The following is a 22,259-nucleotide window of genomic DNA, read 5'->3' as shown; positions in this document are numbered from 1 at the left end:
ATGTAATTTTGTATCCACATGTTGAGGAAGAAAATAGTTGGTTTTTTGTGAGTTCTATTATAACTTGCAACATAATCACACACAGATACAACACTTTAGAGTTGAACACTGCAGTGGTCAGTTTTGTTATGTTGCCCTCTCTCTCGCCCTTGTTTTTTTCAGGCTCAGTTTAGGCCTGCTCTCTTGAGAAGCAGAAGCAACACACACAAAGGCCTACGCAAAATTCTTCTGCTCTCAACAGTAAAATCAGAGGCAGTTTATGCTCAGTTCACCCCCTTTCTTGTGTATCTTGGGCAACTGAAAGAAGTGCTGTTTCCACCAATCCCTTTTTGCTCAACGAAGGCTCTGGAGAGGGAGCCTTAAAGTTTCTTTTTTAGATTTGTATCCAAATGCTTATCTGGTACCAAAAGAAATCTATTTAATTTATTTCTTATAGTTCAAATCCTAATTGTGCAGAGAAATTTCTTTCTGTACCAGATTGGTGTAGTGGTTAAGAGTGTGCGACTCTAATCTGGAGAGCTGGGTTTGATTCCCCACTCTTCCACTTGAAGCCAGCTGGGTGACCTTGGGCTAGTCACAGCTCTTTCAGAGCTCTCTCAGCCCCACCCACCTCACAGGGTGTTTTGTTGTAGGGATAATAATGGCATACTTTGTAAACTGCTCTGAGTGGGCATTAAGTTGTCCTGAAGGGCGGTATATAAATCGAATGTTGTTGTTATTTGAATTATCCAAAACACAATCGACAAAAAGCAGAGCTCACATGTTATTATTGATTGGCCTTACTAAGCTGATACAGGTTTCCGCCAGAAACCTAAGTACCAACCAGATATCGGTGTAATATGTATGCTGTTCCAAGTAGCACCATCTTTTACGGTTCTGTAGGTGTTATGTCAGAAAGCTGCAGTTATTCCATACGAATTGCAAAGTTTTTCGAGATGGTTCCAACTGCCCCGATGACAATAGGGACCACTGTTTCATTCTTCTTCTATAGTCACGTGGTTTCTATTGCCAGATCTCTATATTTAATCATTTTTTCTTCTTTTTCTTCGACTCTGGCATCCCCAGGAATTGCAATGTCAATTATCCAGACTTTTCGATTTTCCACGACTGTTATGTCTGGTGTATTATGTCCAAGGTGCCAATCAGCTGGAATTCTGAAATCCCACAAGATCTTGACTTGTTTATTTCTTGCACCTTTTCCACCTGATGTTCCCATGAATTCTTTGATACTGGCAAGTTATACTTTTTACACAATGATCAATGAATCAGCTTTGCGAACTTGTCATGTCTAGCTTTGTAGTCCATCTGTGCAATTTTGCTGCATTCAGAGATAAGGTGGGACACAGTTTCATCTTTTTTTTGGCAAAGTTGACATTTTGGATTTTCACTGATTTTCTGAATTTTGGCTTTCATAACATTCGTTTGCAGTGCTTGTTCTTGTGCTGCGAAGATCAGACCTTCAGTTTCTTTCTTGATTGTACCCATCTTCAATCATGCCCAGGTTAGGCTGTTGTCACTTTTTCCTTCAATATTTTTTTGATGTTGCCCATGCAAGGGTTTGTTCTTCCATCCATTTAATCTATTCTCAAACTGTTTCTTCTTGTGTTCAGCCTTTGTTTCAGTTGTTTTAAATATGTTCTCTGTTTTCACAGCCTGAAGTAATTTTTCTGTACTTCTACTGATGTAATCATTCAGGCCTCTCTTTTCTTCTTCCACTACCTGATGAACTTGTAACAGTCCTCTTCGACCAATTTCCCGGGGTAGATATAGCCTGTCAACATCACTTTTTGGGTGTAAAGAGTGATGCAGGTTCATTAGTTTTCACATTTTTCAATCCAATTTTTCTAAATCGCTTTGTGTCCAATCTATTATTCTAGCTGAATATCTGTTCACTGGAATTGCCCGTGTATTTATGGCCTTAATTGTACTTCCACCATTTAATTTTGACTTCAGAATTTTTCATACTCTCTTGATATATTCTTTCTGAGTCAGTTCTTTTACTTTCACATGCAGGATATCTAATTCTAATATTCCGAGATATTTATAATTTTCATTGTTTGATTATGATTTCATAATGTCGCCATTTTCAATTTCTATTCTGTCGTCGTCGTTGTTGTTATATTGGTTCAACCCAACCCTAGCAATCCATGCACAGACCAGTCCCAGCACTGTTTTAGGGATGTGCTCCATTGGAGTGTCAGAGCTTCCTTTTGGGACACCGGACTGCATAGGCTATAGAATTATAAATATCACAATTCTAATACTTAAAAACCAACTATTGTTTAAACTGGGATAGACACCTCTCAACATGACAACAGTGACAGTTTTTTTTTCTTAGAAGGCAGTGCGGTTTTCTCACCAATGATTGAGGGGAGCCCCTGAAGTAGTGACAGCACACTGTCACCCAGTATGTCTGCCCAGATATAACAATTTTCTTCCTTATCCTCCTTTGTCTGCTGGTACACATGTAGATATTATGAGTTTTCTGTATTTGGGTCAAAGAGGTTGCCAACTCCCACTTTAGACAATGAAGGAACTGTTCACTAAAAATGTCCGTGTTATTTCATGACATATAAATGGTGACTAAGCGACTTTAAAAGTCTCTGTTTGTTCCTTTCCCTTTTGAAGCTTTATACATTCAGTCAATTTTGCCATTTTATCTACTGCCTCTATTTGTCAGTCAGTCTGTCTGTCTGTCTACCTATATAATGGTATAGTGGGTTAATGCTGGAAGATCATGGTATTGGGCTGGCTACCAAAACTCTGCCTTCTATCAACAAGTTCCAAATGAATTCATTATACTCCAGATATCCAGGAAGAATGACAATAGGGTCAAGTTTTATTGCCCAGTGAATCATTCAGAATAAAGCAATTTGTTTCAAAAGACTTCAGACAAAGACACCAATTTGGAGGGTGGGGGGCGGGGGTTCCTGCATTTGTATACAAACATCTTTCATAACACGGTTCTATGTAGCCCACTCAGTAGGGATGCATGAATACCTGCTGGTTGAGCTCACATCCTTTTGTCTAGTTGTTAACAGAGACCACATTATTGGTTTAATAGTTCACTGATCTATTTGTAGGTGTTTGGCATGTTGTTTCACTGAATTCCTTCCCTGCCATGCAGCTCAGTGCTAACAGCTTTTTGGACACACGTGTTCTCACACAGTCCAGTGGAGTTCGACTGCCCCCCCCCCACTCCTTACTGCTTCGCTGCTCTGCTCAGCAGGTAATTGTTTAAATGCACAATTAGAGGTTACTTTCCAATTTGTTTATTTATTTATTTGTACTATTTATAGTCTGCCTTTCTCACTGAGACCCAAGGCCAATTACACAGTATAAACCAACACAATCTTCGACTGGGGACATTCAATAAACAATACAATAGGTTAAGGATAACAGAAATTTGGAAACAAGCAGAAATCCAATACAGGGCTGGAAAATGCTGGAGCAAATTGGTATGACATAGATTGATATGACATATTAACAGCATGAAAACTATCCCATAGCAGCATACTTGCAACAACAAGCTGTACAAATTGGTATACTACATCTCTATTATCTGTGTATGAAGGCCCTTCTGAATAATTTGGTTTTTTACAGTTTGCGGAAATCCAGTAGAGTGGGGGCTGTCCTGACATCTTCAAGCAAGCCGTTCAATAAATTGGGGCCACAACAAAGAATGCAAGTGTATGGGCAGCTGTTGATTTTGCCCAGCTTCAGGATGGCACCTGCAGAACGCCCTGTTCAGATGAGTGAAGCTGTCATGGGGGAGCATAGGGAGAGAGGTGCTCCTGAAAATATGAGGGACCAAGGCCGTGAAGGTTTTGTAGGCGATTGCCAATACCTTGAATTGAACCCAGTAACTGATTAGTAGCCAGTGGAGTAACTCTCCTAAATAAATGCTATGTTTCAATAAAATCTACCCTTGAGTGTTGTCTAAGTAGTTCTTAGTGACAGTATTGGTTGCCAGTCAAACTGGTTTCACAGGCACCCATGGCTGCTTGGCATAATCTAGATGTTTGGCTCACATGTGATTTCTACCTTCAGACTTGATAAGTTTGACAATCAAAGGTGTTCAAAGCAAAATTTACAGCTTTCCTACTAATAAGAGAGATGAAATACAAGTGCTTGCCCTCAGATGCTTTGTAGGGGGCCTTAACTCTAGCAGAAGCCCACTTTTGTAAAACACTCTTGTATCTCAAATCTCTTAATTTCTCTTTCCCAAATTTCTCCCTGAGATCCATTTATTTTTCTCCTTTTTAGGAATTTGAAATCTGTTTTGAATCGATTCCATTTTGATCAGAGAGAAAATCAGAGAGAGGTGAGAGGATAGGAAGTTTCCAAAGAGTTCAGATTTTCATTCTGTAGCTGCACAGAGGTGAGCGATGTCTTCCCAAGCCTTCTTGTCCTCCTGTTAGGGCACCATCCTGTGGTGTGTAACATAAAACAACCGCAAGGGCCGAAGTTACAAAAGGGTGCAAAACTACAAGAGTAAAAAAAAATCCCTCTTTTAAAAGGAAAAAAAAAAGAATGTGAGGAATTGATGGCTATATCTTAAAAAATGAATTTAGGAAAAGAAATTTCCCTCCCCATAACAACACTAATCACAATGACTAAACCTCATGTCATGTGGAATGTATACTCAGCTTCTAAAAAACTCAAATGTTACTCATTTAAAGTTTCTTTTTGTCTCTTTAAACAAGAAAAAGCAGGTTGTTCAGGAAAGAATCATTTGCGTTTTTGTGTGCTTTTAAAAAATATCTAGAATAGAATAACATTACTGTAAACAAACCATCCTTTCTCATATAAGTTAATCATATAAGTTTACCATGAACTGAATGAAAATAGTATGATACAATGTCTTAGTTTATTTTTGTTGTATACATGTCTAGGTACTGGAAAAATCCAGCCCTCCCGGCTGGTGGCAACAGCCACTTCAGCCGGAGGCCGTAGTTTGCCTTCCCGGAGGAGGGAGGCAGACGGTGCATCCCAGCTCATCCAGACACGAGGAAAAGCTGGAAACCTTTTAAGGCCAGTGTGCCCCCCTTGGCACTCAGTTATGCCTCGTGCTTGGCTCACCCACCTATTTCAGTGCAGGTTTAGCCAGTCACCATTATCGGGGCCAGATAGGAATTTTTCTTTCCTCTCCTAATTGACACTCAGGGCAGGGGGTGTTTTTGCCCACCTTGCACTGTCAGAAGAGGGAGGTAATTGGCTTGGTGGGTCGAACTAACCCCTGGGGGCAGGTCAGAAATTGGGGGGAAAGAAGCAGGCTGATGAGCATGCTTGACATCTCCCCATTGGTGGGGAATTGGTGTCTGTCAGGAGTGGCTGGCTGCTTCACGGCTCAGTTGTTCCCCTAGCGGGGAACCCCTGGACAAGCCAGTCTCCCCCTGCAGCTTCATGGCCAGCTTTAAAGGGGTGAACCACTTTGCCTGGCCAGGCCAGGTCCAAGCCATATGATGGGTGGCTCACACATGGGGCAGCAGGTGTCTTGCCCAGACTGGTCAGGGTGGAGGTCCAGGAGTGACCCCAGGACCTGACCTGTACCACTAGTTAGGCCCTTGCCATGGTTACAGTTTGTTGTGTTAGTTTTAATAAAGCATCCCTTTTGTTCCCAACTCTTCATTCCAACTGTGGAGGCAATCATAATTCTGCCAAAATTCCACCAGAAATTCCATCAAATGAAGTCACAGATTCTTAAGATTACTTCATATAACAACAACACTCGATTTATATACCGCCCTTCAGGACAACTTAATACCCACTCAGAGCGGTTTACAAAGTATGTTATTATTATCCCCACAACAATCACCCTGTGAGGTGGGTGGGGCTGAGAGAGCTCCTAGAAACTGTGACTGACCCAAGGTCACCCTGCTGGCTTCAAGCAGAAGAGTGGGGAATCAAACCCGGTTCTCCAGATTAGAGTCCTGTGCTCTTAACCACTACATCAAACTGGCTCTATGAGACTGAGATGCCAATATAAAAAGAATAAACTAAATATAGGTAGAATGGAGAAGGTTGTTGGTATCACATGTCATGTGCTGGCCTTCCCTGTAACTTAAGGAGTCATTTCCTGTCAATGCAAAATGAGATGCATTACTGTACAGGACAGAGTCTCTTCTTGAGGGGTTACCTGTTTTGTGGAATAGTCTGCTCAAGGAAGCTCATGAGGCAGCTTCACAGTTTATCCTTTGTCTTTTACAGTCTTTAAAAATGAATTTCCCAGTGATTCTAACTTAACTTTTTACTTGCATCCTATTTGTCTTCTGAAATATTTTATTGTTTGGTGAATGTCATCCTACTGTTATTGTAGAATCTGCTATGTAATTGTATTTTATGACTGTTGTACCCCGTCCTGAACACACTTGTGGGGAGGGTGGGTTAAACACCAACTAAACTCAACTCAACTCAACTCAACTCAACTCAACTCAACTCAACTCAACTCAACTCAACTCAACTCAACTAAACTAAACTAAACTAAACTAAACTAAACTAAACGACTATGTAAAAGGCAAGCCATATTGTTGAAGACTCACTATTTATCCTCGCACAGGTGCATTGCCGATGATTCTGGCCTTGAGGCCACTGAAAAGAGCCCACTTGCCACTGAGAGTGGGCCTGCCAGATTGACAGCCTATGCACTCATCTCCATGACTCCCCTCAGCACCTGCCCGTTCTGGCCTCCAGGCCACTCTGAAGCTCCTGCTTGTCACCGGGAGGAGGCCTGGTGAATCAGTTTGCCAGAGCCCATTGTATTTTTTCACACAACAAGCATTGCCCCCCCAGTTGGAATGAAGAGACAGAGACAGATAATGGATCTAAGGGCCACTTTATTGAAATTAACCTCAACATGAACATTAACCTTAACTGCGGCAAGGGGAAAGCGGCGCAGGCCAAGCCACGGGGTCACACCCAGACCTCCGCCTTGACCTGTCTGGGTGAGCCCCAAAGCCCTGGGTGCGAGCCCTCCCAAGGGATGGCAAGACAACCCGGCTGGCCAGGCAAATTGGTTCCCCCCTTTCAAGCTCCTAAGCCTCAGCCGTACAGCAGTGAGGGAAGGACTTGCACTTGGGGTTCCCCCAGGCAGTCTGCCCACGTGCAGTGGCAGCCGTCACAAGCAGTACCAGCCGCTCCTAGCAGACCCCTCTTCCCTACCAATAGGAAAGCGCCAAGGGTGCTCACTGGCCCGCTGCCCATAACCAAACTCAATCCCGCCAGTGACAACCTGTAGCCAGCGCCGCCACCAACAAATGTCCATCACCCAGGTCAAGGTGCAAGGTAGGCAAAAAAAACCCAAACCCGTCTGCCAATTTGGGATAAGGGGGAAAAATTCCTACCTGGCTCTGAATACAGCAACCGGCTAATCCTGCACCAAAAACAGGGAGAGGAGGGTGGGCCGAGCGTTGAAACCCACTGAGGGTGGGTGAGCGGAGCCGCCTGGAAAGGCTGCTGGCTCCGCCCACCCAGCAGAGGCCCGGATGCCTGGGAATTCCCTCTGCTCTTCCTCCATCTGAGGAAGCGATGCACGACCCCCTCCGAGCAGCGAGCTGCCAGGAGGTAAGGTCGAATTGTTGCTAGTATGTATATATAATATAGTTCTGTAGAATCGAGTTAATGGAAGAGTTGGCAGAAGTCATCAATTTCAGCATCCTTTCTTGATACTATAGTGTTATTGATTCATATTTTAGAAGACTACAGTTTATTAATTAAACTAAATGGTTCTTTCTTCAAGAAGGATGAAGAGTCAATGTGTATCAGGATTGACTATGCCATCCTAAACACACTTTCCTTGGTGTAACCCCTGTTGAATAGACTTGAGTAGGATGCTAACTAGACCTGTCTAAGATGGCACTGTAAGAGACTGCATGCTCTTCCTAATAGAGCAACTTCTGCCTCCATTCTTGTACTTACTCAGAATATTGTTTATTGAGGGAATAGGTTTTCAGTTGTGTCATTTTCTACCTTGTTAGACTCTGTATTGGAACATACCAGTTTTGCTGTAAGCATAGCTTTGTGTTATTATTACTATTCTTTCAGTACAGAAAACAAATTTATGATCCATTCGGTTTTCATATACATGAGATATTCTTTACCGAGTTTTCTCCTGACCTTGCATATGTGAACTGTGATTAAGGGTACAGTCCTAAGAACACTTTCCTGGAATAAACCCCAAGGAATAAAATTGAACTTACTTCTAAATGCACCTGCTTAGGATGGCTAAGTATGATACCTATATAATTGCATTTCTTTGTGCCTCTGTCTATTTTTTAACAGATAATTATTTTGACCCAAAATGTGTTACAGTTTGCACCTAGACACATCTTTTGCTTTCTCTAAATATGCCCCCCTTTTGGGAATGGTTTCTATACAATCATTTCTTTCAAGGGGTTGCTGTTACTTGACTGTATCCAGGTAGCTGTGCACTGTGTTTGAATTTAAGGGGGGAGGAATGAAAATGCAGGAAACACTTTCTTGACCAATGTTCCTGAACTGTAGACTCAAGAATTCCTCACTCCAATGTTTATGTGCCTCAAAACGGCCCCAACTGCTACCACCCAGGGGCCTGGGTATTCAGCTCACCACACAGAAATCTGAAACCGACAGCCATTTTACAAACAATGAGTTCCTAAGCAGGAACATATGCTCACCAGGCCAGTATTTGAGCCATTATATATAACTGAGATGAGAGACGGTGACAGTGGATATTTTGTTTCGGTGGAAGGATTACACCAAATTTACCTCAAGGCATTTTCCCCCATTGCACACGTGATTCACCTAGAATAAACTTTAATTTTACTGTCTGTAGATACAGGACCAAATAAACACAGTGACACAGATTTTTTTTTTTTTTACATCGAAGTTTACTGATGTTCATTGCATTTCTGAAGAATGCTTCTCAAAATCATGGTTCTGAGATAGGGCAGACACTCCAATATCACAGAAAATATAAATCATACTCACATACATTTTACAATTGCTGTAGTGAGTGACTCCTATTGACCGACAAGATGACTTTCTCCCTAAACCGTATCATCTTTTGTCTGTGCGGAATCTTGTTCAAAATTTCCCAAATGCTTAAACTTTCTCCATTTCTCTTGGGAGACTCTTCCAAAATCAAATAGACTTCATCATTAGGAAATTCGCCTGTTCTAATTCAGCACACATTTTTCATTTGCTTACTTCCCTAGGCTGGGATAATTTAGTAATTTGATTGGTCTCTAGCCTGTGGGCATATTGTGTCATCTGTTTTTAAATAGAACTCTCTCTGATTTTTAAAAAAAAATACTGTGGGATTGATGGCATAATATGACCTATTTTTATTAGCAGATTATAATGGGATGAATGGAAACCTGATGACCTCATCTGCCACTATTTGGCAGCATAGTGAGTTTGACAGTTCACTTACCTTTGGCAGTATTTCTTCAGGAAGTGTTGATGAGTTAACTAATGCATGTAGTTAATAGGTTAATAAGACAAACTAGTAACAAGGATTTTAACTGCAACAATTTATTTTGTTTTCTTGCAGTAAAATGGATAATACATTGGCATGATCCAGAAAGACTAAGCACTTAGTTATGTGGAGTTTCATGACTGTCATGTGCTTATCTTGCCAATTAAAATTATTGGAACTTTTCCGTAAGGTTATCCAGATCATAATAAGCAGAACTAGGAAGGACATCAGCAAATCTAGGGATTCAAATGTGGGTCATACTGAAGAGCTGTAAAACATAGATGGAGATGGCAATTTCAAGTAGCTTATGGAAGAATGTTCTGAACAATTTCTCCATTGAATGCTTTTCACCTTTCACCTTTCGCTTTCTCCAGGTCCCCCCCAAAAGGGAACTATACAGAAATGAGAGGAATAGTTAAAAGGAAGCTGAAAGGAAAACACAAGAGAATCAAATCCCTACAGAGTCAAATCTCTTAAAAATCAGAGGAAGAGATGAATGAAAACTCTGATAATAAATTATAGATTTATTGGAGGTGGGTGGGAATCAGAACCATAAATGAAATGGGCCTGTTTTAGGACCCAGAATCTGATTCAAGGGATTAATGCCCTCACAGTTTGGGAAATTACAAAGATGGGGTTTGTTGTTCAAGCTTGTTATTGTTGTTGTTGTTAATAATAATAAAATAATAAGCCACAGTAAAGATATCATCTGCTGTCTTTGGCATAATTTTACAGGACAAATTATTTACCATTTTACAAACATCTACCCATATACCATTCAGTGAAAAAGAGACTCATTCATCTAAAATTTCTGTTAGCACGACTGAGGAAGTTGTATGAAACTGAGAGAATTGAAATCAGAGTGTGTGTGGAGGGGGGGGGGGGCGGATGCAAGAATATTCATTCCATTTGGAAAGTGGATTTGAATTCAACTGTGCTGCGGCCGTCATGTGTCTGTTTTCAAAAGAACTTATTTGCTGTGCTGCACAGCTTTCCTAGGGTCAGATTGTTATAAATCACACTTATTTAACCATGCAGTGCAATCTCATTTTTGTATGTGGTCATAAAGAATTGGACACCCTGCTACACTGAAACACAGGCTAAATTGAGTTGCGGAGGCTCTATGCAATTGCTTCTTGCATTTAAAACATGCTGCACTTATAAAACAGAGGGATGTGTGTGTGGTAGAGAGAGAGGGGGAAAGAGAGGGAAAGAGAGAGCAGCCTGGATTTCCTTACTGATGTTTAAACCATCATGACCATCATGCTTTGCAAACTTTCTAGAGCCTTCTTTAGGAGTTCTGACTGTCCTTATCTGCACTTTCCACCACTGCAGAAATGTGTATATTTCAAGATCCAGGCTCTGGAACGCTCTCTCTACAGAAAATTGCCTGGATCCAAATTAGCAAGTTTTAAGTACTAGCTGAAGGTGCTTTGATTTCTTTTCTATCTTGTTTTATTAGTTGTTTATCAGCTTGTCTTACTTTTATCATAGTTTTACCATAGTTTTAAAGACTTTTTTCTTATTTTATCTGATACTAATTTAAATTATTTTATCGCATTTTTCTGCTCTTGCTAATATTGTTTATCCTTTCATCTCGATTTACTGGTTTTAAAATTATTGTTGTAAGCTGGTTCAAAGATTTTTAAATTGAGAAATACAGTTTCAATAAAGAAAAATAGATCTTTAATAATTTCTGAGCTCTCTCTCTCTCTCTCTCTCTCTCTTAAAAAATTAAGTGGAAGAAGTGTACTATTGAAAGAAAACCTTAGTTGATGAAAATTCAGTTGTACGAATCAAGGCAAGTCAGGCGAGAAAATGTCAGGTGTGCAGTACGAGAGCTGAAAGACTGCAACTTGTCTGAACATGCTAAGAAATCACTTCAAACTTTTGCAATAGTTTGCCTAGGAGAGGTAGTGGTCTCAAACTCTGTTTAACCCAAGCCATTTTGGGCTTTGTAGATCAAAGCCGATACCAGCTAAGTAAACTGCTAAATCAGTCAATCATCTCCTGAGTTTCAGAATGACACAAAATCATTAACATTATCTGTGGTTTGTGAAAAGCCAATGGCTGAGTAACTTTGAACTATCTTCTGAAGCACAGGGCAATGTGGAATGATCCCAAATAAAATTTCAAAATCTATAATCTTTTCCCTTCAATTATTTCAGTTACTTCAGTTATTACTCCCCCTAACATGTTTTACCTGGACCCATAACACTGTTTTCTCTATTACTAATAGATGGTCTCTTGAGCTTTCAAGCTGATGGCCCCTTTCTATTTCCCCCAAACCTACACAAAAGGCTAACCTGCATTTTACAGCCATCTGGCAAAGGCCTCTTATGATTCAGTTGTTCAAGCGCTGTTATAACAAGACAATAACTTCATCCTGTCTTTTTGAATCTTTATCCATATGTGGCTTAGGGTTGCCAGCTCCAGGTTGGGGCATTTCTGGAAATTTGGGGAGGGGGTGGAACCTGGGGAGGGTAGAGAGGAGAGGAACATCCACAGGATATAATGCCATTGAGTCCACCCTCCAAATCAGCCATTTTCTCCAGGGGGGATGATCTCTGTGATCAGTTGTAATTCCAGGAGATTTCTAAGTCCCACCTGGAGATTGGTAGCAACCGTAATGTGACTCTTACTTTTCTGTAGATGCTGATAATGTAATAACAACTGTCACATGGGCTAGTTAAAAGCATCCACACGGTGGTGATGGTATGCAGACCAGCCCTTGGGCAACCAGAATTATTATCATGCCTTCATCAGGAGAATGTGGAACCACCTACAGTAACCAGTCTTCAGACAAGTAAAGTGTTTTTAAAAAATTATTGAGGTAGCTCCAATGCAGAGTATTCTTGTAGAAGGAATGAAGGAAGAAAAAGAAGGGGGGGGGGAGAGACCTAGTCTAAAAGTACTTTCTCTGTCACATGGCCAGTTTGTCCAGCATTGTATCTGTGTGAATCTAAGCAATCATGGCTCCATTGCGGAGGGGAGGGGAGGGACAGAGAGAGAGTGAGAGAGAGATGGCTGTGCATCTTGCTCCTTGGAGAGCCGAAAAAGAAAGAAAAAGCAAGGACACAAGAAGAGAAGAGGGGTCAGAGAGGTATCCTGCTCAACAGGGAAATAATCCATTCACACAAAGATAAATGTAACCCCCCCCCCCCCCAGGGTCCAGGCTTGGTGAGTCACCTCTATTCCAACAGGAACATCAGTGTGCAAATAAAGCACAGATATAAATGCAGCAACTCACAGAATACTTCCTGTTCCATGTTTCCACATTTGCAGATTCATGACCTCTTTGCTAAGAATGTACAGACGTCTCGAAATCTGAGCTAGGGCTTAGTGCACGAAATGGTTATGAATACCATAGGTTACTTTTTTAAACATAAAAAGAAACAATAAATGTGTTTATTGGCAACATTTTAACTCCTCCTTCTCTGAAAAAGGATTCCAAATGAGAAAATAAAAGAACTTTCATTTCTTTGGGATACACATTTCTAGGAATAACTCCCCACTTTCAGTTGGGATGAAATTCTCAAGGATTGTACTCTTTACTTTACTGACCAAATTTCAGCTGCACCAAAGAGAAAAATCATGTTCTATGGTCAATGAAAATTCTAGCATGCAGAGCTGGCTACAGGGTGAGTGAGCTTTCCCCCACCCGCTGTCCTGAGATCATTACATGGGGTATGGGAGGATATATTTTTCAACAAATATAGAGCATGTGGATGAACTGGAACTACAGCCTGTCCCCTCCTGTGCCTTGTCTTGCTGTAATCTGGTCCCTGAATTTTTAAGCAAATCAAGCACCAATTCTAGAAATCAACCTAACTGGGGAAAAGGTACCGGGGGGGCGGGGGGAGGATTCATTTTTGTTTAAAAATAGATTCCTCAGGTCCATGACTGAGTGTAGTTTTAGAAGGGTGTAACTCTGCTTAGAATTGTACTGAAGATCTCTTTCTTAATCGTCTGTAAATTTAGGTCCCATTCCTGTATATTCAAGATAGGATTTTTGTCACTAAATATGCATTGTTTTGTAGTTTTTCTTTTGAATCTCATTTGCCGTTTTGTTGCCTAATCACACTTTTTTGTAAGCCCTCTTCACAAATTAGTGTGAACACACATATGTGGGAAGCGTCCACTTGATGGTTATTTAAACATGTGTTGAACATGTAATTCTCATATTACGTTCAAGGTACATACAGCTCATGTGACTGAAACCCCACTTTTGTCCCAGTTTCATTTTTAAAGTGAATGTACAATGACTTTCTTGCAAATAAATGCACGCGTGTACATGGAGGATGTGCATGCATTTACACTAACGTGTGAACTGGGCTGCTGACTATCTGGGATTTCATCATCCTGAATAATTCCGTGCCTTATGTTAAACTTATTTATCTGCTGTTCAGCCCTGGGTCCAGTTCATACATGGATATTAAATCTTACTAGTGCCAAAGTAGAAACTTGCAGGAGTCCATAGGTTAAAGCCTGAAGTTCATGTGTAGTTGTCTTATACTGTGTTAGACTATTAGTCCCAGGAGCTCAATATTTATTTATTTTCATTATTTATAGTTTGCCTTTCTCACTGAGGATCAAGGTGGAATATACAGTGTAATTCAATACAATCAACAGTTGGGACATTCAATAAAAATACAATAGGGTATAGATTGCAGACATTTGAAAACAAACAGAAATCTGATACAGAGCTGAAACAATGTTGAAACAAACATAAGCCATTGACATGACATAATAAACAACAGTAAGAGAGAATGCTCAGTAGTATAGTCTACAGTCCCTATCCCTTCATCGAAACAGCTCTTTGAACCATTTCATTACAGCAACCCTCCAGAAATCCCTCCTGGATAATTTGGTTTTGTACTGTTTGTGGAAAACCAGGAGAGTAGGAACTTTCCTGACCCCTTCAGGCAGGCCATTCCAAAAGGTGGGAGCCACTACAGGCAGCTGTTCATTTTGCCCTTTTGCTGGATGACAAGGCCATGTTCAGATGAATGAAACTGGTGTGGCAGAGCATAGGTGGAGATACGTTCCTATAGATATGAGAGGCCAAGGCCATGCCTACCACTGGCTCTCCTTTAACTGAAGATATTTTAACAAGGTCATCCAGTGCAAACCTCTCATCCTCATTCTCCAGATAAACACAGTTATCGCATTAAAAAATAAGCCAGTCTCTTTCGTTCATGCACTCCAGAGCCTGGCATGATGACATTACTCCAGAGTGACATCATTGCTGGCCACTCCTCCAGTACTCAGGAGGCCGAGTGGGCAAGCAGGCCTGCCACTTCCTGGGCACACTGGAAGAGGCTAGGCTGGCTGGTTGCTCCTCCACCACTCAGGTGGGCGAGCAGTCTGGAAGCAGGAGAGAGGTGGCACATGCGGTGCAGGAGGCTGGGTGGGCTCACCTGCCACTCCCCCAAGATAGAAGGAGTAGGGGGTATAGGAAGACCTGCTGGCTCTGCTGCCAGCTCCAGAGACCAGCGGCCAGCCGATCCTCTTCCATGCACAAAAATACTAGACACATATATCTGGTATGTTATCAGTTTCTTCCCGAACAGTCTGTTAAAAAAACAGACTGTCCAAGGGAAAACCGTACACCTGGCAATCTATACACAGTAGCCATGTTATCTGTAAGGAGAACTGTAGATTTTGAATGCACATAGATCCTCAGATCATACTGCATGAAACCATAACTTCTCATGTTTCTGGTTTGCATGTACTAAAGCTAAAAATACACATCTTGCCTCTTTTAAGCAACAGAGTAACCATGCACATTGGGAGTATCTATATGAAGTTGCCTGTCTGGAGTACACATGGACTGTACTGCCTGAAAAGAGTTATTGTCTTTAACACAGACTGGGCAGATTCACAGAATAACATCTAAGAATCTTACCAAGTGCAGCTAAAAATAATGTGTGAAGTTGCCCTGAACAGTATAATTAATCCTCACATTTCAGAAGGGTGTTCTGCTCATTCACAGAAGGAGACCTAAGCTCTTTCATCTCTGAATTTATAAATTAAGCACTGATCTCTGCTGCTTAATATTGATTGCAGGTCACACCCTCAGGTAGCTGTCTAAGGAGATCAGGAGGATGGTGTATAGAATTCCTTTCTTCACATCACATTTGAATATTCAAGTGTCGTCTCCAAGACTCAGCTGCTGTCTTCTCACTTGCCTGCTGAGATACTGGGGCCACTCTGTGTATGGCTTGGCTTTGACTGAAAGATTCTTTCAGGCATTCCTTGCAGGAGTTCTAGAAGTCAAGCAGTTTTCATAAACCTGAATCAAAGGGTCACTTCAAAGTCCCTGTTGCATCCATTTGGCAAGGGAATAAGGCAACAGCAAAGACACTAAGAAAGAGAAAGCAAAAGTGGGTGGAAAAGGCTTAGAGAGACCAACAAAGCTGTACTCTTATGTTCTCCATAGTAGTCTCTTCAATAAATACATCTGAACAAGGAGATGTGCAGAAAATAATTCTGCCCGTCAGTGTACCAGAGAACCTACTAGCTCACTGCTAAGCTGAAGTAGCATATTACATGCTGTTTTTGTCTGTACCCTCGGGGCATAATAGCTTGTCATTCTACATGTCAGGCCAGGTGCAAACTCTGAGCAGGCAGATATTGGGATAGTGCCTTTTGTTATTGCAGAAAACGAGAAGCCTCACAAGTACCACATATCAATCAGCAGCGCTGAGAGGCACAGTTGTGCTCGACTAAATTGATCTTGGATACGGGACATTTAGGTTCATGTCTAGTCTCTGCCATCCAATTTTTGTTCAGGGAAATAAAAACATAAGAAGAACAGGGCATAGATGCCAAGACCTTCTGTAGAGTTGCCAACCTCCAGTTGGGGCCTGGAGATCTCCCAGAATTACAACTGATCTCCAGATGATAGAGATCACTTCCCCTGGAGAAAAAGGCTACTTTGGAGGGTGGACTCTATGGCATAATACCTTGATCAAATCCCTCCCCTCCCCAACCCCTGCCCACCAGGTTCCATCCCCAAATCTCCAGAAATGTCCCATCTCAGAGCCACAGTGAGCTGTGACTCATGAAAGCTCATACCCTACCACAAATTTTGTTAGTCTTATAGGAACTACTGGACTCTTACTCTTTTCTACTGCTACAGACAGACTAACACAGCTACCCATCTTGATCTAGTCTAAAGGAAGGCTCTGACAAAGGAGAGGACCTCTCTCTTGTAGTGCATTGTTTGTTGAATATCTCATTCAATTGCCTAGACCAGTTCATTTGAGTTTGGGGCATCACGTTAATATGTAGCTTTTTTGTGGGCATTCTGTTCAAGTGCATTTGTGTTTAATCCACTTTTAAAGAGTTTCAGCATAACACTAAGGCAAACGGTGTTAAACATTCATAGCAACTGCTTGGTTGTTTCAACTTGTAGCTCCTTTGCCCAGTCTAAGAACGAAATCTTCTCAGTAACAGATAAGAGGTATCTATTCCATTGATGTGATTAACTTTAAATTAGATTGCTAAGAAGTAATGTTTTTATTTATATACTATGAGCATGGTTGAAAAATTAAGAACAGGGTGAGCCATTAAACAAACATTTTTTTAAAAAAGCCAGGACTTGTATGAGCATATCCTTGCAGCATCAGACTGCTTTTGCCCTTTGTATCATATTGCAACTACAAGCCAAAATCCACAGGCAAAGAAATTTACATTATCACATGGTTAAAAGAAGTCAAAGATAAATTAATGAGAAACCAAAGAGAATTCTTTCGAAAGAGGAAAAGAGAATAAGAGGAACCAATTGCCATATCTAAAAAAAGAAAATTTCTGAAAAAGAAATCCCACCTCCATAACAATCCTAGTACCGAGTAGAAAAAAAACCCCTAACTTTGATATAGAGTGGTCAGAACATAGTATGCAGAATCAAAAAAGAGATCATAGGGTCACAGTAGAAAGTTTGGTGGAAATTCGTTAGGGAAGGAATTTGAGATGAAATATGTGTGTCATAACATGTGGCCATGCAGAAAATTTATATAATACCCTTATCATATATGCTATTTTATTTTACATCCTTTTTCTAATCATTCCTTACACTGAATTATTTTCCACTGTCACAGCTTGCCAAGCTGCCTTTCTCCACAAACCATCCACTATGACCCAAAAATCTCTTTTCTGGGTAGTTGCAGCCAATTTAGACTTGCAAATGTTATTAATATGAGACAAAAAAAATGGAACAGAGCCATTTTAAAATCAAGTGTACACTGTAGTCAATACAGCATTTTCTTTGATTTACATCTCCTCTTGTGAAGTTGCCCTCAGTTGGTGACCTAGAGCTACTCCATGAAGAGCTCTTAAATTTGCTGTAGACCTTTGAGTAAGGATTTGACAAGGATTCTTGAAACCAAGAGCATTACTGGATGCTTTAATTCATATCTTGCTTGTCCAACAGAATACAAATTCAGAAAATCAATTAGCATACACACTATCACATTTTTATCCCACTATCCAAGGAGCCTAATTCATACAATATGGTAGCCACATATATTAAGAGAAATGAACGTTAAATGTGCTCTCATTATTTGTGGTTTGAGCACAAAATCAAACATCTGAAAAGGGTTCATACTTATTGGTAATATAGGTCAACACTATTTTTTATTTCTTTGGGTGTATACTTAGCAATTTGTTCTTTAATTTATCCTACAAAAACCTTGTGAAATCAATTAGTTTGAGAGCAGGTAACTTGTGTAAAAGGAACAGGGATTAGATGAATAGGGATTTTAGCCTGGGGTTCAAACAGGGATTAGAGCACCTTTCCAATGAGGAAAGGTATAAAAAAGGTAACTGGTGAGGGAAGGCATGATAGAAGTTTATAAATTATGCAGAGTAAAGAGGATGGACAGTGATAGCTTCCCTCCCCCCACCATCTTCCACAATGCTGGAATTCAGGGGCATCCAGTGAAGTTGAGGAGCAGTAGATTCAGGATGGACGAAAGAAAATACTTCTTTACCCAGTGAGTGTTTGTAGAATTTGCTGCCAAAGTATATAATGATATTACAGGCATAGATGACTTGTTAAGGGGGTTAGGAAGTTTTATGGACGATAGGTATATCAGTGGCTATTAGCCATGGTGACTAAAAGAAACTTTTATATTCAGAGGCAGTAAACATTTGAATACCAGTATCAAATGGTAACAAGGGGGAGCAACTGAATCTCTTGGTCTCTAACAATGCAATCCTAAGCAGAGTTACTCCAGTCTAAGCCCATTGAAATCAATGGGATTATACTGGAGTAACTTTGTTTAGGATTGCACTGTAAATCCTGTTGTTGGCCCTCCAGAGTACTGGTTGATCACTGTGTGAAACAATATTCTGGACTAGATGGACTTCTGAACTGATCCAGCAGGGCTATCTTTATGTTCTTAAACGTTTGTTTTCTTAAATCTGAATGCAATAATTTAGCAACACACTGGGATGGGTCCAACCCAGTGGAATGGATTCCTTCTAACTCACTTTCCTTCTGAACTCCTAAAATGCTGCATCTGTAGGTTGAGGACTGTTCACAATTAACAATGACATCTATTTTTCATTATAACTTTTATTTTTTCTTTCCTTTGAACACTTTGAAAAATAATAAAATACAATAAATGAATATATAATATAAATGAGAGAACCATTTAATATTTTGTCACATTTTTAAGTAACCAGATATGTTTCAGAATGAAAATATGATCATTTAATGAACAGTTCAATCCATAAACCAATTCAACCAGAGCATACCGCTTAGCGATGCTTGTTAGGGGTATGCAAAATGAAACAAACGAGCCAGAAATACAACTGGAAATCAGTGTTTTGTCTTGTTAAAGCAGCTTCCAAAACGGTGAGCAAAATCTGGGAAACCAAGTTACAATGACACATTCCCACCAAAAAGTTTATTTGTTTTGGTTTGGTTTGTACCTCACAGCAGCAGGAGCAGATAGGCAATGGGCTTTTGCAGCAGCAACTTGTTTTCCTTGACAGCATTCACTAATTGGATCCCAAGGGAAGAGAGTCCTTACTGGAGATGGGCACAAACCAGAAAAAAAATGAACCATGTGGTTCGTGGTTTGTCAAATTTCACGAACCAAGAACCACAAACCTTCACAAACCTGCCCCCAGTTCGCGAACCAGTTTGTTTGGTTCATGAAAACATCACATCCAGGTCAGAAAATCGCCACTTTCGGGTTAGCAGAAGGTCTGCAGGAAGTTCATCCCCTGTTGCCTAGGAAAGTGATTGATCGGCAGCAGCCTGTCTGCAGTGACAAACCAAAAACCGAACCAAATGAACCAGCCTAAATTTCGTGGTGGTTTGTCAGAAATAGGATCTGACGAACCACTGGTTCACGAACCATGATCCAGCTTGGTTCGTCATGAATTTTGGTTCATATTTTGGTTCGTGCCCATCTCTAGTCCTTACATTATCAATTAGCTCTGTTGGCAGAAAGGGGGAATGAGTGCAATGCACATGACTGCATTCGTTTTCTGTCGCTACATGGACAATGGCATTGTCTCCTTGCCAATCAGTTCCTTGCAATGGGAGAGCCCCTCCCCTCCCTGCTGATCTGCTTTGTAACATTTGGAAGGGGGAACATGCAGACTTCAATCATAGGTTGCAATTCAAAAGATACTGCCCTGGGAGTAAACACAAGGCAAAATTTTAGTATCTTGCATTTCTTTGCGTATTTCAATATTTCCTTGCTTGCTTACGTCTACCACATGTGATAGAATGTTGCATCTGCATTTTGACAATTCCAACACTTTCCATTGTAACCCTTCTTAGCTTTCACAATGTCCTTAGGAGTAATATACCATTGGGAGAATATTTTATACCAATTCTCCCTTACTATATAAATTCTCCCATACATGTAAAATGCATCCATTTTGTCATACAGTTTTTACTTCTTCTGATTCTGTGGCATATTGCAATAAGAATTTGTATACTTTTCTTAATAGGTGTTTTGAATCTCCAGTGATTAGTTCCAGCAGTTTTCTGTCTTAACCTGCCACCTTTTTGGATAGTTGATTCAAAAGCTTAGACACCATTTGATAATGCATCAGCCATGAAATGCTTTTTTCTTGAGCTTGAATGTCTTGCCATATTTTTATTTTTTCTTGTTTATCCATCATATATTCATACTTTATATAATCAGTTTTATTTCTTACAATAATATCATAATAGGCATCAATTGGGGATGTCAGCAGTGAATTTGGCAGACTTAATCTATTTCTGCATTGAAACCATATTCTTAGTAGTCCAGCTCTCAAAATATGAGTGCCATCTTGTTTTTGAATATTTTTTAATGATTTTTTGATCCATAAATAATTAGGAATTCCTTCTTTAGTGTCAATTATCTCTAGTTTTATATTTCTTCTGATGGGATTTATAATCCAATCTGATATCCAAACTAGTGCAGTTGCTTGATGACACAGTCTGATATCCAGTAATCCTCAACTGTTTTCATCTTGCAATATTTTAAATCTTATTCTTAGTTTCTTGGAATGGGAATGGCCAGTCAGTTTCTTGAGATAGTGTTCACCTACCAACACTCACCTTCTTCAGGGTCCGTTGTTGTGTGTTTGTTAGCAGTCGTACTTCTTCCTTACACTGAGAGGGCAATTTATGGATGGAATACCATAAATGCCTCTCATAAATCCAAGACACTATTTGTCTTGGACCGGGCGGGAGCCTGGAAAACTACCAGAACATGAGTCAGAGGCACTTGACTGACTGATGGCTCCTCCACACTCTGAAGAGATGCAGAGATAATGAGGTTTCCTAATAAAACCTTTGTCTAATCCCATCAACACCATGCTGTACTTCTCCCTCACCCATCTATCCTAATCAAAGTTATTCAGCAAATCTGATAGCTTTCCCATCTGGTGGTTACCAGGTATCAAGCAGTATTTTTACGTATAGTCTGTCCTTGATAGGAACCACCAAACCTCTCCCCACATATTCTTCTACCTCTGGGCAAACCATTAAACCATTGTTTTTGAGAGCAAGACATCAAGCTTGCCCCAGGAAGCATTTCACCCTATAACTGGACTCCCCAGCCAAGTGTGTATAGGACTCACTATACACCCCAACATTCATTTGGGCTTCTTCTCTTCTCCATGAAACACTGTTTGTTTTGCGACTGTCTTCATGGACCTCTATCTTCAAGACTAGTAATTACCGCCCTCCCTAAACAGCTTTCTCCCACTTTCCTCCCTGCTTTTCTTAGCTGGCTTTGTATGTGCTGTGAGTATCTGTGTTATTGCCTTTTTATTTCTCTTTTAATAGAAAAACCCTTTCCTGTTGAACAGCTGCCTGATTTATTTGAGAGTTCTCTAAGGGAATAATACCTGTAAACATTGGTGGAGATTCCTAGTTAACCCTTCTCACTTGCTTCCTTAATGCTAATTTCCCCAAACTAATTAAGGAGACCTCCTATTTGAGTAACATGTGTGTGTCGTGTAACTGAGGAAACTTGGTGGGTCAATGGTTTAGAGGAAGGATTTTGTTCTGTGTGGTTTTGGTGCCATTAAGTGCAAAACCAGCTGCTCCCCAAAGCCTGGAAGTCAGCACTGCAAAGAACAGGACCAAAACTCATGATAATAAAAAGACCAAACAGATTAGATCAGAGTCAGCAACACCCCAGCCAGAAAAAAAAATAATGATGATGATACATAGTTGGTTCTAAACCCCTGGATTTGAAACTGAAACAGAAATGTTTTCAGCGTGCACCCATAATACTTATTATTATCAGCTTACAAATATAACTAAGGGTGCACACTG

Source organism: Eublepharis macularius, chromosome 2 (genome assembly GCF_028583425.1).
Source record: "Eublepharis macularius isolate TG4126 chromosome 2, MPM_Emac_v1.0, whole genome shotgun sequence".
NCBI lineage: Eukaryota > Metazoa > Chordata > Lepidosauria > Squamata > Eublepharidae > Eublepharis > Eublepharis macularius.
Note: the sequence above shows the minus strand (reverse complement) of the source record.